Genomic DNA, 10,196 nt, shown 5'->3' on the forward strand with positions numbered 1-10,196 from the left:
TCTCCTTAAAAAACTATTCTTGAGTACATGCTATATATCAGGAACTGGTCCAGATTTGAGGTAGAGTTATTCTAAGTTTTTATTTTATAGTGCAGAGTATTTATTCATGATAAATCAATAGAGGTAGAGGAGAAGTATAGACAGTAAATAATTTTTTCAAAATGCTCTTCTATGCATTTCCCATATCAGTTAAATACCATATCAGTAAAATATTATTTGCTTCATTAGATGTTTATGCAGTATCAATTTAAATGCTAAATTTTAGAAAAAAATATTTTACAGTTATATAGTGTAACTTGAAGATTAATGCTAGCTAGTTGTTTCCATAAGTCAATGATACCCTAGATATTCTAAAAAAAAACTAAGCTTGGGCTTCTTTTAAATAAAGTCCTTGAGTTTGGCAACTTGATTATCCTTAACTCTGTTATTTCATCTACATCCTCATGGCTTCTTTCCCCACTTTCCCCCTCATGCCTGGACCTCCCACTGCTGAGCTCTTCAGGATGGAGAGAGGGCACATCTGTCAAGGCAAACTAAGGAGCTCAGACTTTGTCCAAAGACAGATCAGATTTGTTTGCAAAAAACAAGTTAAATATTTTTCCCACTTGGAAAGATGGAAGTTTCCTACGTCTGTTTTCCTACTTACAGTCTTAGATTTCCTTCTTTTGTGTGTGTGTGTGGTTTGCTTTCTTCTTTTGATTAGTGGCAGGTTATGCCACATATCAAAATTCTGACAAACCACAGATGGTTCTGACAAAAAACAAGCAAGTGTAATTTGTAATCACTGTATCCAATGAAGACTGTGTTTACATTTTCATCTTTATTTACACAGTCTTCCTGACTGCTTTAATTAGCTTCTTCATGCCATCTCAGATGGCTGGAATCTCAGCACCACAGAATGGTTTATAACTACCTGTTAAGCAGTAGCCAACCTCCAGGCGGTGGTTTTGAATGTCATGGATATTTGGTCCAAGCAGGGCCAGCTGTATGAAGTGGAGGCTGAGGGGTGAAGGAGAAAGAAGTGAGGAGAATTTGAGAAGATAAAAAGTTTAAAAAGTCTATGGCCAAGTCGTGTCCGTGTGTGTGCGTGCGTGCGTGTGGTGTGTGTGCGCGTGTGCGTGTGTGTATTTATGATTCCATTTGCTTGACTCATTTTCCTCCGCGACTGAAGACAGCATTAGCCCTGGGGAATCAGCTGCCCACGGGGGAATTTAAATGAATATGCCTGAGCGTTGGTCTGGCACGTTTCCTGAGCAGAATTGTCTAGTGTTGTAATGCATGCCTCCTCCCTTCTCGGGACTGTGAGTTGGTCTTGTGGTTTTCATTTTTGGATGAAGAAATCAGAGTTCAAAAAGCTCCAGCTCATTTGTCCATTCGGTAACTCTCGTGGACCTGCAAACTCCTCTGATCTTTCCCGCACAGTTTTGATCTATCAGTTCGCAAGACTCAGGGCCTGCACTCAAGAGACTCAGAGCTTAGTTGGTAGATTATCTAGTGAGATCATGATTCCCCTTAACGGGTTCACTCATGATATTAAAAGCATTTATTGAACAAGTGCCATGATAAATCAAAATTGAATGAAAATCAGCTCCTAAGAGAAATTACAGTCTAGTAGGCATGACAAAATGAACCTTATTCACCTTCCTCTTTTGTTCTCTTGCTGCTTACAACCCTCCTGTTCTCTCTCTTGTAACAGGACGTCTTTGCCTTCCATCTCTTCTGTTCTCCCGTCCATCAACCAAGTCCTAGAGTGTCGCACCCTTACATTGCCAGAACCCCATGGAAAGCTATTCCAGTGACATGTTAATGTCGATTTCCTTGTTCTTGTTCTTCTGGGTGTTCACCCATTCCCAGCCCTAAGTGGAAGTTCAGTCTACTTTCTCTCATGCTTCAGAGCAACCCAGACTCACTGGGAAAAGTTAACAAAGGCCAAATTGTTTCCTGGCATCTCTCTCTCAATAACCTCAGCTGAGGCCCTTCTGCTGCTCAGGAATCTTCTCACTCATTTCCTACTCTCAGGTCTCAGGTCTTCTTTCCAAACTTTCCTCTCTCTCCAGAAGCCCTGAGCCCAGCCCTGAGCTCACACCATGCAGAGGTAAGATGCCGACGTGAGCTCGTTCAGCGTCCCTCATGATCTCTGCAGAATTTCACTCTTTCATCCATCCAGATCCTCACTCTCTGCTCATTCTTCAATCCTTTGAATTATAGTTTCAATCATTATCATTGGATTAATAAAAATAGCTACTTTTTTTTTTTTTTTTTGCCGTAGGCGGGCCTCTCACTGTTGTGGCCTCTCCCGTGCGGAGCACAGGCTCCGGACGCGCAGGCTCAGCAGCCATGGCTCACGGGCCCAGCCGCTCCGTGGTATGTGGGATCCTCCCGGACCGGGGCACGAACCCGCGTCCCCTGCATCGGCAGGCGGACTCTCAACCACTGCGCCACCAGGGAAGCCCGCTACCATTTTTGATGTTTATCATTAGGAGGAAAATGACATTTTCATAGATGAAACCATTCTTCTAGCTCACAGAATAGCTGTTTGAAGAAACATGGGTTCCAAGAAGAGCTAAAGGCAGGAAGACTGAATTCTTTTTAAGACAGAACTGATGACAAACATAAAGGGTTCTGATTTATTGGAGGCATTCATTGCATTTAAGCATCCGGCAAACACCAAGCACTGATTTCTCCATTACTTATATCTCGATCACCTATCCCTCTACTAAATGATAACCACCTTTGACTTCCCAAAGAATAATTAGCAAAATCTTGTCAGTGTTGATTTCACCATAATTTTTAAATTAAGTTTTAAAATATACAACTAGTAAATTTATATGGTAAAAAAACTAACGTTGAAGGTAAAATTAAAGTGCTTTCCAACCATCAACCCTAATTTCAGGTCTCGCCTCTGCTTTGCCCAAAGGGAACCCCTGCTACCTGTTTGGTATGTATTCTTCGAAGACATCTGCTAGGCATTTACACGAATATACGTAACCACCGTCAATTTGCAACATGCACATGTGCAACCTTGCCCTTGAGCGCGCTCTTGTGCACAAACAGAACACAAGACTGAAACCATCACATTATGCTCGGTTTCTGAGGGAACTGTACAAACTGATGTTCTGGTTTCACATGAAATAGGAACTTGAAAGCAACATCTTATTCATAAGAATACACAAAATAAAATTACACTGTTGTTTTCGATGGTTGAAGAGATTAGACTCCTCCATCTATCTGACTTTTGACCATTTGTTTTCTAAATATACAAAAATGTGGATTTACATCCAACTGGTTTGCCCCTGAGTAGAGATTCCCAGATCAAATACCAAAGGTTGATTAGTCATTTGATAAGGTGATTTTTCTGGATTTTCCTTTATGCCTACACAATCACTTAACCAAAAAATCAAGTCAAATCATGCCTCTCTCGAGGTAGGTTTGCTGCCCTGACAGTGACCCAGTCCCAGGGAGGGACTGCCAAGTATCATGATAATTTACAGCCCCTTTTTGCTCTGCCATGGCTGGTTCTTTAGCCTTCCTTTCCCTTGAGCACATCCTCCTCCTGATTCTCAGAGCAGCCTCCATTTCACAAGCCCATATTGACAGATTCCTACTCTAAAGACTTAGAAATATTTTTTTACTGATTCCTGGTACTTAAAGCCCCAGCACACTTGTTCCCTTTAGTTTTGATATAAGTATTTTACTCTAAGACAATAGAAATTCTAAAAAGAAATCCAACTTATCCCTCCTCTATTTTCACCACAACTTTTCCTATTGTATAAGCGAAAAGCCCTGTGCCCACAGGTTCACGGAAACCCTAATACTTAGTGCCTTAATTCTATTCACTCTTCTTCTTACTCTGCCTCCTTCCTTTCATGCTCAGCTTTCCTGAAAGAGTTGTTTCGTCTACACTGTGTGCTCCCACTGCCACACCTTCCACTCCCTTCTTCCTCACTGCGTTCCCTCCATCTTGACCTCTAGCTCTCACCCCCAGCTCTGCATGCAGTAGTCCCTGTTAATGTCACCCATGGCATCCTAGATGGTGAAACCAAAAGACATCACAATGGCTTTCCTCTGTTGCATTTAAAATGACCAATCACTTCTTTCCTCTCAGACCCCTCTTTCTTTCTCTGGGGGATCCCGTTCAGCTCAGTTCACTTCCTTCACAGTTCACTACATCCCCCCGCTTATTGCTACCCATGTTCCACCACTGGACCTCACATATTTTCACTCTACTTCTCCCTCTGGATGGGCTCCTCTACTCCCATTTAGGTCTGGGGCAAGTCTTTTCCTCCTGACTCTCCACTAATGTCATTATCATCCCTTCAGTCTCTGTCTTAGTCAGTTCTAGCTGCTTTAACGAAATTCCATGGGCTGGATGGTTCAAACAACCAAACATTTATTTTTCACAGTTCTGGAGGCAAGAAGTCTGAAACCAAGGGTGCCAACACAGTTGGGTTTTGGTGAGGGTCCTCTTCCTGGTTTGTAAATGGCTCTCTTTTTGCTGTATCCTCACATGGGGGAGAGAGATGATCCTTCTTTGTCTCTTCTTATAAGGACACTAATCCCATTCATGAGGGCTCCATCCTCATGACCTACTTACCTCCCCAACGTCGATCTCCTAATGCCATCACATTGGGGATTAGGCTTCAACATAAGAATCTGGGGGGGACATAAACGTTTAGTCCATGGCAGTCTCTCTGCCCTAAAACATTACAAACATCTCCTTGCTTCTTAAATCTAACCTGTCACCAAATCCTGTTATTTAAAAAATTAAATCTTAAATCTTGTTGACCAATTCCATACATGCCCACTGCTGATACCTTAGTTTAGTTTCATTGCTTGGACTGTCACAACAATTTCTAACTGTGACAGGGCACAAGGTGGGTCCTCAGGAGACATTAGTTGAATGAGCATCTCCACAATACTAGATGTTCTCATAGAAAAATTTCAAATCTTCTCATGTCACTGTCTGCTTAAAAACTTCCACCAACTCCCTGTTGCCTACAAAACAAAGTGAGATGACTTAGATGGTGAATCGAGATCCATGCTCTCTTCTTCGACTCTCTCCTGCTTATCCACACCTAGAGTTCTCCTCACCTTCCCATCACCATGTACTGCTCACTCTTCCCTAGTATTTCATGTCTTCTCATGATTTGGGGATTGTAAAGCCTGTTCCCCTAACTAGAATGCCATTCCTTCTTCTCTTTCCGGCGACATGCTTCAAGACTGCACTCCCCTGGACAGAGAATCTTTTCCCCCTTTCACTGTCACCAAAACTCCTATTATTGTGCTCGTCACATAGTATCATAATAGTGTGTCTGTTTCCTTGGACTTCAAGGCTCCAGATGGCAAGGAACTGTTCCTTATTCATTTTGTTTAGACCAAACTAAACATTTTACAAAGTGGTCTGTAGAGGTCTTGTATCAAAATCACCCACAAGGTGGTTAAATACAGATCCCCAGGTCCCACCCTTGAATTGCTGAATCAGTTTCTCTGGGGAGTGGAACCCTCCCAGCTAATTCTTATGCACATGAACATTTGGGGACACAGTTACAACATCCAACAAACATTTGATGAATAAAGACACGATGAAAAGTGCTAAGGTCTCTACTCCTGAAAATCTGCTCTATTTCCTTCATTCCTCTGGGGTGTAGTTTGGCTGGAGACAGGTCCAGGGAACTTGGCTCGGCCGCAGGTCAAAGTGACCTAATGGGAAACAGCTTTGCGTTATTCTCTAATCAGGTCATGCAAAGCACCTATTGTCCTGTCTAAATGCGAAATTAGGTTTAGGGCCATTCAAAGCCTTGAAGATGGTTGGTCGTGATAAGAGCTAACAAATTCTTGCTCAAGTGAGAACTGGTATTTCGGGCATGCTCTGCAATTTTAACTCACCAAAGCCAAGTTCTTAACCTTAAGTGGTTCAGAAGTACCTTCAAAGGAGTCTCACTGTCTCATTTGCTGTGCTTATCACCAGTATTGGTAACTCTAATATCAGTTAATAGTCCTCCCCTATTGACATTGGGTAGCTGTGAATGAGCCTAAGAGTTTTTAGACTTTGGGTGAGGCTGATGGACTTGTGAAGCCACAGGGTCTCTAAAATGTCCTTCTAAAATTTCTTCAGTAGACTTTTGAACTCCATCAACATGACCTTGAGCTCTGTCACAGTGCACCATACCAGGCCTAACAAAGACTAAAAAACGTGCAGTATCTAAATGACCTCAGGACTACACAAAGTACCTTCAAGAAATGTTTGTTGGACTTATTATTTACCAAATAAATCTTACCAAAAGTACACATAACCACTTCTTTATTACACAAGTAACATATACTCATTGTTGAAACCAGAAAAAGTAAGGAATTCAAAAAGACGACATAACCAATATTACATTGGAATGTGTATTCGTTTAAATGTTTTCCTATATATATGTAGAGTGATATTATAGTGGATTAGTTTACTGTTGTTGCAGTAACAAGTTACCACAGAATTAATGGCTTAAGACAAAAGACATTTATCATCTTACAGTTCTGTAGGTTAGAAGTCCCACACAGTCTCCTGGGCTAGTTAGTGTGTAGGCGTGGCTGCATTCTTTTGGAGGGGCTAGGGGAGAGTCTGTTTCCTTGCCTTCTTCTCTTCTAGAGGTTGCCCATATTCCTTGGCTACTGGCCTCTTCTTTCATCTTCAAAGTCAGTAATGTTGAACCTCTATGACTGCTCCTCTATAGTTATATCTCCCCCAACCTCAGCTGGGAAAAGTTCTCCTATTTGATTTTAAGGACCCATGTGACTAGCTTGGACTCTCATGGATAATATAGGAGCCCAATTCAAGGTCTCTAACTTCATCACACTTGCAAAATCCCTTTTGCCATGTAAAGTGACATATTCTTAGATTCCTAGAATTAGGACATGGACATGCTGGGGTCATTATTCTGCCTATCGCAGGTAGAGATTGAACCTCTAATGTTCACGGAGGTTAAGTGACTTACCCAAGATCACAAAGTTTGTAAATATTGAACCTAGTAGTTAAGTTCTTTCAGATTGCAAGAGCTTGACCCAATCAGATTCTCAGCAAATGGAGATTTATGATGAAGGCACGTAAGGGACAACGGTAGGCAGTTGGCATAAACGCAGGACCGAGCCTCCCAGGAACTGGCACTTCATCCTCAGTCCACAGACCCCAGGATCTTGCTGACTCTCAGCAGCGGCCACCCTCAGCACCAAACGAGGCCACTGCCTCTTTCTTAATACTTCTCATACCCTTTTTAGCTCCCTCCAATGTCCTGCTTAGCTTCTTAATCTTAAATTCTACTGATTCATGGCTTTAGCCCATGGTCTCCTCTCCATGAGTCTCTTGGTTTTTGAACCCTTCTGTCACATATATTTTTCTCTCTGTGTCACCTTCATACTTCTTAAGAGAAAGGATCTGATAGAGTCCATTGGCCACGACAGGCCACTGGACACCCCTGTCCTATAGAGGACTCCTACTGGATTATCTCATTGGCTGCTGGTCAGCCTACGGATGGCCATCTTCAAAAACAACTGCCCCTTCCTGGTTCCATCAGCCAGGATCGGGGGTCAAATGTGATGATCTGTTTGTAGGAAATCATTTAGGGTCCCTTCCCTCAGAATAGGGCCATGAGCAAGTGGGCACAAAGAGACTCTTCTCCAAAGCCTCGGCCAGAACGTCTTCCCCACGCACCCCTGCATACACTGCAGCTGAACCATATCTGGGAACCACAACTGGAATAATCTAGCTGAATGAAAGAGTATAAGCAGGGGCTGAACAAGAGGAAGAGACATTGCCCAGAACTAATACTGAATATGGACATTTTGAAAACGATTTAGGTAATTGTTTTCAGTACTTTAAGGCCCTAATTGCTGATCTTCAACAAAAAGGCCACACAGGCTTATGAAAGTTCTAAAATTATATCGTATTTATCAGTCACCAGGACCTCAACTTGCTTCCACAAACCACATAGGGCCTTGTGAAATGAGGCTTTGGAAAGGGGACCCTGATGTTTCTAAATTTTCACCCATTTGTTTCTCTATCTGCATTTGCTCTGAAAGGGGAAAGTGGCCTCATTAATTTGGAAAGAATGAGTCTAAACATGTTTCAGAAGGAGAAAAACTCTCTTGGGCATGCTGAAGCCCGTCCCCCCTGCCCCCTCCCGCCCTTCCTGATAGAAGAATGTTGCCATAAAACTTTCATCTGATATTTCCCACAAAAATGTGAGCTGTGGTCGCAGCTCAAAGATGCCAACACAAATCTTGAACACAGCCACCTCCTGACTGAAAACACAATCTAGGCTGTTCTTTAGTCTGGACCTTGGTAACCAGGGACACAAATTGATTTTAAATTTCAACTAATTACATGGGAGGAAATGGCCGTCTGATAGACAGAGGTCTTAACACAAATATTTCTCCCTGGTGACAGAGTACTGAGATGCTGCCATGTTACACACAACCAGGGTTTTTTCCAGGTGGTGTTGTGCTCTTTTTCTCTCCTCCTCTTGTGCTTTTAGAGAGAACGCCAATGGCATGCTGTCACCTCAATTTTCTATACCCTGTAATAATTCATTGAATTCATTCATCTTTACTCTGAAATACACAACATTCTTCATGCTGGCAATCAAAACATTTTTTTTTTTGAGCAATTACCACTGTGTTAGGAGCTGGGAATAAACCAGTGGGTAAAAATATACATAGTATATTGTGTATATTGGATGCTTTGGCCACAAATAATGTGAAAATAGAACTTAAAGTGGCTTGAACAATAAATACCTGTTGCCTCACCAAGCAAGAAGTCTGGGGGTAGATCAGTGAATATCTTCGTGTCAGTTTTATTCTCAGGTGGTTGGTTCCCTCACAGTTGCAAAGTGGCTGCAATAGCTTTAGGTAGTACCTTCTCAACCACATCCAAATGCAAATAAATACATAAATAAACAAAGCCAAAATGAAGACACTCCCCAGCAGAAATGCCCTCACGTCCTAGGAGGCAGAACTGCATCACAAGCCTGTCCCTGAGCTGATCAACAGCAAGACAAATGAAATGGTCATAATTTGCTTAGACTAGTCAAATTTTGGCCCTGGAATTAGGAAAGGGCTCAGTCTTTGCTGAAGCACAGGGTTACCCCATACACAAAGAAAATCCAGTTCTGTCAGCGGGAAGATAGGATTAGCTATTGGATAAGAAACCAGCACGTCCACCTCTGTGGAACTTCCAGATGACATAGGAAGGACGGGACAAACGCTCCCCAACATACAGGTTTTTCATAAGGAGTCCAAAAGACAGAGGTTCCAGTATCCGTTAGTAGTTACAAGATCTTGGGTTAGCCTCCTGGAACCTCAATTTCTGAATATGTAAAATGGGAAATCATACCTATCTCACTGGGTTGCTCTGAGGATCAAATATATTAGTACTTGCAAAATACCTAGCACTGTGCCTGGCCCATGGGAATTGCCCCAAACATGCCATTTCCTTCTTCAAGGCCCTCAGGCTGCTCAAGTCTAAATGGCTGGATAACTGACAAGTCAATGAGCCTATATCCTGATTGATAAACACTGGGATATTAGGATTTACAGAGGCTTCCTGGGGGAGGTATTACTATCACAGTTGCCAGGAACCAGTAAGGTCCCCAAAATGCTGTAGCTACCTCCAATGGGTCCTTTCCATTTCTTCCTATTACTTTATCTTTCTGCAGCCTTGCTACTCTTGTCAATCCCCTTTCCTTTGGAACTCTATCTTCTCTTGTGTTCTGTGATGATTTTATCTGGGTTTACCGCCTTCCTCTCTAGCATCTCCTTTCCATGCTCCCTTAAAAGGTCCTCTTTATGGTTTTCCCCAGAACTGTGTTCTTCAACCCTGCTGCAATCTCACCTGTCGATCCCCGACGTGAGATTTCATCCTTTCTTATAGCCTCAATTCCTAGTTATACATTTACAACACATATTAGACATTCAATACACATTTCTTTCATCCATTTTTAGTCAATCATGTACTCAACAAGTATTTATTGAAGGCCTGGTACTATATGCCCATTACTGTTCTTCAGTAAGATAGATAGAGATATAGCAATAAATAAAACAGACCACACCCTGCTCTTGCGAACTTACATACTAATGAAGAGACAGATAATGAATAAGCAAACATTTCCTGTTAGAGATGAAGTAAGTGCCGTAGAAAATATCATGATGGGTACGTGGGG

The 10,196-nt window shown here is 42.2% G+C and overlaps 1 protein-coding gene across 1 annotated transcript in view; it reads right to left on the reverse strand.

The window, feature by feature from the left end:
- NEDD9 (neural precursor cell expressed, developmentally down-regulated 9) overlaps positions 1-4,886 on the reverse strand; it is a 195,063-nt gene extending 190,177 nt beyond the window's left edge. Inside the window, exon 1 of the mRNA XM_033863826.2 lies at positions 4,815-4,886. The gene's annotated coding sequence lies outside the window, so the exon portion shown is untranslated. The remainder of the gene's footprint in view (positions 1-4,814) is intronic.
- Between the last annotated feature and the right edge of the window lie 5,310 nt (positions 4,887-10,196).

This window comes from Tursiops truncatus, chromosome 10 (assembly GCF_011762595.2).
Source record: "Tursiops truncatus isolate mTurTru1 chromosome 10, mTurTru1.mat.Y, whole genome shotgun sequence".
In the NCBI taxonomy this organism is placed as follows: Eukaryota; Metazoa; Chordata; class Mammalia; order Artiodactyla; family Delphinidae; genus Tursiops; species Tursiops truncatus.